This window comes from Panicum virgatum, chromosome 9K (genome assembly GCF_016808335.1).
Source record: "Panicum virgatum strain AP13 chromosome 9K, P.virgatum_v5, whole genome shotgun sequence".
Taxonomy (NCBI): domain Eukaryota; kingdom Viridiplantae; phylum Streptophyta; class Magnoliopsida; order Poales; family Poaceae; genus Panicum; species Panicum virgatum.
The window spans coordinates 37176530-37182529 of NC_053144.1; positions in this window are offsets into that span (position 1 = coordinate 37176530).

Here is a 6000-nt window from a genome sequence, read left to right on the forward strand (position 1 = left end):
TATGATTGATTTTGTTTGCGGATACTCATTTCTTATACATGCGGTAAATCATGTGTATAATAGATTTTATTTTTGTAGCAATTATTTTACATGTGTGAAAACTTTTAATGTTATGACAATTTATATATTATCTTATACATTAGTAGCAAATGTGTAAATTTGGATGTAATATTATTGAAGTAGTGACTACAATATACATATATAAGTTGTTAGCTGGGAGTATCAACTTACTTACACACAGGATGTAAAACAAAAGGTTCCACAAAAGCAGAATCTATTATACGGGTAACAACCTATATATGTATATCATAGCAAATTTTTAATATATCGAAGCTCAAATCTACACTAAGTTGCTATCCATGTAAAACATATTCAAAATATATGCAAGGTGATCTAGTTTTGTTCATGTCTTCACGTAGAACACAACGACACAATTAGTATTCAAAATGAAACTCGTACAAGGAAGATAAAATATTTTTATGGATAATCTTGATTCAAAAAGAAAGATATGCAAGAGAGGGATGGAGAGATGCGAGGGAGAAAATAAGAGAGAAAGCATATTAGCTATCGCTGGGCCGTATTTTAACTGCCCTTTGTGTTGGACCGAGCCCAGCGTTTGACCGTTCTCGCCGTCGTTCTCTTGCCGAAACCCAGAACAATAGGACGTCTATTCGCTGCATGTGCGGGGTGGCGCTAGATGCGTCGCACACCCCTGCCGCCGGCCACCGCCCACCAGGGTCCAGCCCCGCCCGCGGGACAACCCGCCTCCACCGTCGGGCCGCCACCAGCCCCGGCCCCCTCCTCTAGGTCCGGTGGCGATTGAAACCCCGGCAATCCAGAACCTAAAGTCCGCCGTCGGCCGCCACAAGCCCGGCGGCCGCTCCCCCACCAACCGCCTCTCCCGGCCGGCCGCTCCTCCGCCTCCTCCTCCCCTAGCTCGCTGGCGGCGGGGTCGAGAGACCCCCGCTTTGATGAGGGCAATAGATTTCCTGCGGAATAACTGCAAACCAAGCGGAGAGGAGAGAGCGGAGAGCAAGAGCCTGCGGAAAGTGGTGCTTGACAACATAGAAATCCTCCCAGGTAGCAGACGCTGGAGGCAGCTTGGTCCACTTGATGAGCACCTGGGGAATAGCATTGTTACCCTTCTTCGCCAGCCGACGATCCAAGATAGCTTTAGGCACGACATCAGCTCCATCAAGACTGGCCACTGGAGGCAGCTCAGAGAACACCGGAGTATGATCAGGTACGAAGTTCTTGAGCTGAGACACGTGAAAAGTAGGGTGAATCAAGCTAGAGGATGGTAAATCCAAACGATAAGCAGCATTGCCAATCTTCTGTAGTATTGTATAAGGCCCATAGTATTTCTTAGCAAGCTTAGGATAGGGTCTGTTCACTAGAGATGACTGAGCATATGGTTGGAGCTTCAAGAGGACCTTGTCCCCCACTTGAAAGTGAACATCTGTTCTTTGTCGATCTGCTGCAATCTTCATCCTTCATTGAGCTCTTGCCAAATGATCCTTTAACAATTCAGTATGAATTTTTCTATCAGCAATAAAATCAGCCACCACAGGCAAAGTATCTGAAGATTCTGACATTGGAACTCCCACAAATGGTTCATGGCCATACAAAGCTGTAAAAGGAGAACATCCTAATGCAGAATGATATGTGGAATTATACCAAAACTCAGCCTGAGCCAGCCAAGATTTCCATGTCTGTGGAGAATCACCCACTGAACATCTCAAATACATTTCAAGACATTGGTTGACCCTTTCTGTCTGGCCGTCTGTTTGGGGATGGTAAGCTGTACTGAATTCCAAATGCACTCCCAACAGTTTGAAGAGTTCCTTCCATACATGACTAGTTAATAGTTTATCTCGGTCTGAAACCATTGATCTAGGCAACCCATGTAACTTGATCACAGTATCAAAGAGAACTCGAGCCACAGAACTTGCTGTGAAAGGATGTTTTTAGGGGAGAAAGTGAGCATACTTGGTAAAACGATCCACTACTACAATAATCACAGTATAACCCTCAGACTTGGGAAGTCCCTCAATAAAGTCAAGAGATATATTCTGCCAAGCTCCTGCTGGTATGGGCAATGGTTGGAGCAATCCTTGTGGATGAGAATTGAGATGCTTGGCTTGTTGACATATTTGACATTGCCCGACAAAATTCTCCACATCCTGCTTGAGACCCTTCCAACAAAAGAGTTTCTTAATTCTCTGATAAGTAGCATGTTGACCAGAGTGTCCCCCCACTGCACTGGAGTGGAGAGTTGCAATAATCTTAGTTTGCACTGAGGCATTGTGACCCACCCAGATTTTACCTTTACACCTAATAATCCCTTGATGGAGGCTGAATCCTTGTGAATTAGGACTATGAATGGCCAACTGAGTCAACAAGTTCTGTGCCTGAGTATCTGTCACATATGAGTTCACCACAGTCTGAGAAACTGTCTGTAAAGCTAGTAAGTGTCCTACTCTGGATAAAGCATCTGCTGCCACATTATCCTTGCCTTTCTTGTACACAACCTTGAATTTGAGTCCCATGAGACGAGTCATTGCCTTTCTTCGCACCTCAGAGTGGAGATTCTGCTCAGACAAGTAGGATAAACTTTTGTGGCCAGTCTTAATCACAAACTCCTGTCTCTGTAGGTATTGCCTCCATTTTTCCACAGCCATAATAAGAGCTAGCTTTACTGAGAAAAGCCACTGGTTGACCTTTTTGCATAAGTACTGCCCCTATACCAATATCTGATGCATCTGTTTCCACTTCTAATGTTTCATTGAAATTGGGTAAAGCCAAAACTGGTGTGGTGGACATTGCTTGTTTCAATGAATCAAAAGCAAGCTGAGCTGTAGTAGACCAACAAAACTGTTTCTTCCTGAGAAGTTGGGACAGAGGTTTGGCAGTGAGCCCATAATGCTTCACAAAACATCTGTAGTATCCTGTCAGTCCAAGGAATCATCTCAACTCAGTGATTGTTTGAGGAACTGGCCATTCCTGCATAATAGCCATTTTACTGGGGTCTGTTGCTACTCCTGCTCCTGAGATAATGTGTCCTAAATAATCCAGTTGCAACTGTGCAAAAGAACATTTACTGAGTTTCATGTAAAGCTGATGTTCTCTCAATTTGTCCAAGACTTGTGTTAGATGTTCTAGATGTGCAGATAAAGTAGGGCTATATATGAGTATATCATCCAAGAACACCATCACAAACTTCCTAAGAAAAGGTGCCAGCACTTCATTCATCAAGCATTGAAATGTTGCTGGAGCATTGGTCAATCCAAAAGGCATGACCCTGAACTGATAGTGACCTTGGTGAGTTTTAAAAGCAGTTTTGTGCTCAACTGCAGGATTCATTCTAACTTGGTGATAACCAGATTTCAAATCCAGTTTAGTGAAATAGGTGCTTCCAGATAATTCTTCCGGAATTTCCTCCATAATGGGCATTGGGAACCTGTTCTTGGTGAGGTCATTGAGTTTTCTATAGTCCACACATAACCTCCAACTACCGTCCTTCTTTTGCACCAATAACACAGGTGAGGCAAAAGGACTAGTACTGGGCACTACAAAGCCTGACTGGATCATTTCCTTCACTTGTCTTTCTATCTCATCTTTATGTTGTGGAGAATAACGGTATGGCCAAGAGTTAACAGGAATGGCATCAGGAAGGAGAGGAATTGTATGATCATAGACTCTTCTAGGTGGCAACCCCTTGGGTTCAGCAAAGATGTCAGAATATTTCTGCAATAAGTCTGTCACTTCTTGTGGTGGGGTTGTATTGCTGTCTATGGGTTGCTGGTGAACCATAACCAGTGCCCAGATGTCATTGCTTTTCCAACATTTCACCAATTGATCTGCAGATAGTTCTTGAAGGAATTGCTCTTGTTGTTGTATACCCTGTAATTTGACACTAGTACCATTATCATCAAATTCCATGGTTTTCTCTGTCTAGTGACACTGCATTGGACTCTGAAGTTTCAACCAATCATAACCCAGGATGGCATCAAATGCAGAGAAGTCCAATACTCTCTTATCAGCTTGAAGTGTGTGTGGTTTTCTCTGTCCAGTGACACTGCATTGGACTTTGAAGTTTCAACCAATCATAACCCAGGATGGCATCAAATGCAGAGAAGTCCAATACTCTCATATCAGCTTGAAGTGTGTGACCACTACACCACCAAGTCATATTAGGCACCCACTGATCAGATAGTAGCACTTGTCCATTGGGTAATCTGACCTGTTTAGGGGTAGTAGGAACAAACTGAATACCCACTTTCTTGAGAAATTCAGAACTTACAAAACTGTGTGTGCTTCCTGTATCCACCAAAGTCAACATTATCTGATTTTTTACTAAGGCTTTCAGTTTCATGGCATTCCCCTGATCAGTACCTGCCAAAGCATTTACAGAAAGCTGGCAAAACTCTGAAGTCAATGACTCTTCTAGTTCCAACTGTACTACAAGTTCTTCAGATAGTGGCATGTCTATATCATTAGTAACTAATGCATTCACTTGGGCCTTAGGTCTCTGAGTACACACTGCAGCATGGGCTGGATCATATTTCTCTCCACAATAATAACATATGTTATTTTCCTTTCTGTAATTCAGAGTCTGTCTCTCCTTCCAGAAAGGAGATTGCTGAGCACCAGACTTACTATCATGCTTGGTATAGGAGGATTGAGCTTTACCAAAAACAGATGATTTGGAACCTTGATGTTTGGTCCTGTCCAACACTTGCTGTTGTCTCTTTGCTAGTGCTATAGCCTGTCTGAGGAATATGAGAGCCTGGACTCCAGTACTGATGTCCCACTTAAGTCCCTTGACAAACTGAGAGACGAAGAACATATCATCAAAGCCATCATTATGCATAGAAATCTCGAATTGGAGGTTTTCAAAGGCCAGAGCATAATCTTCTACTGAGTTGGTTTGCTTGAGTTCTAGTAGTTCCTCCATAGCATCTCTATAAGCATGGACTCCAAATTTCTATTCTACAGCTGCCATGAACGCTTCCCAACTACCCAGACCATGTTTTCTTTTGCACACCGGGAGCCATTTGGCAGCATTGCCATCCATACTGAGCGAGGCCGCAATGGGCCAAAATGCCTCATCAATGTTACACAAAGCAAAGTAATCCAAACACTTAGACTTCCAGATTCTAGGATTAGTACCATCAAATGTGGGACAAGACATCCTAGGCACCACATGACAATATCCATCAGAGTGATCAGAAATCCTGGGATTCCTATGGCCAGCAGGATGGTGAGGTATACCTGCGGGTGGAGGTCGGAGCTGCCGAAACGATGGACCTGATTTGGTGGTGAAGGTGGGACTAGGAGGATCAGCTTCTCCTTCAGGTGGAGCCTGTTGATTCAGAGAGAGGCGAGTGACAACATCCCCCGTGATCTCGATCTGCTTGGCCAGTGTTTGCTGATCCCGAAGCATTTGCTCCATCACTTTATTCCCCAAATCCATCTGGGCTTCCAAGCGTTGTTGATTGACTCCCATCGAATCCACCTGGGCGAAGAGCAAGTCAAAATTCTCATTGACCTGATCCCAGCGCTCATCCTCGCGTAGGTACCTCTCCTCCATCCTGGACAGAAGGAACTGGGTCTGCACGGAAGGCTTAGGGGGAGCCGTTGCGACCGCACCTCAAGCAAGGAGACTCTGCTCGATTTGAGAAAACCTCACACGGAGAGGCATGAGCAGCGCCGTGAGGTTCTCGTGCAGTCACTGCACGTGCAGTGACTGCCATTGACACATGGGCCCCACGGCACATGGGCCCACACGTCAGCGGCAGTCACTGCACGTGCAGTGACTGCACGGGAACTTCGTCCTGAGCAGCGTCGATCCAAGCCGAAGGAACACATCAATCGTAATCGGAACCCACGAGCAGCGCGAATTGTTCGCGGCCGCGCCTGTGATGCAGAACCGAGCGAAGCACGCGCGAAGCAATCCGTCTCGACTACAGACCTAAGCAGCGAGAGAATATGGGGACG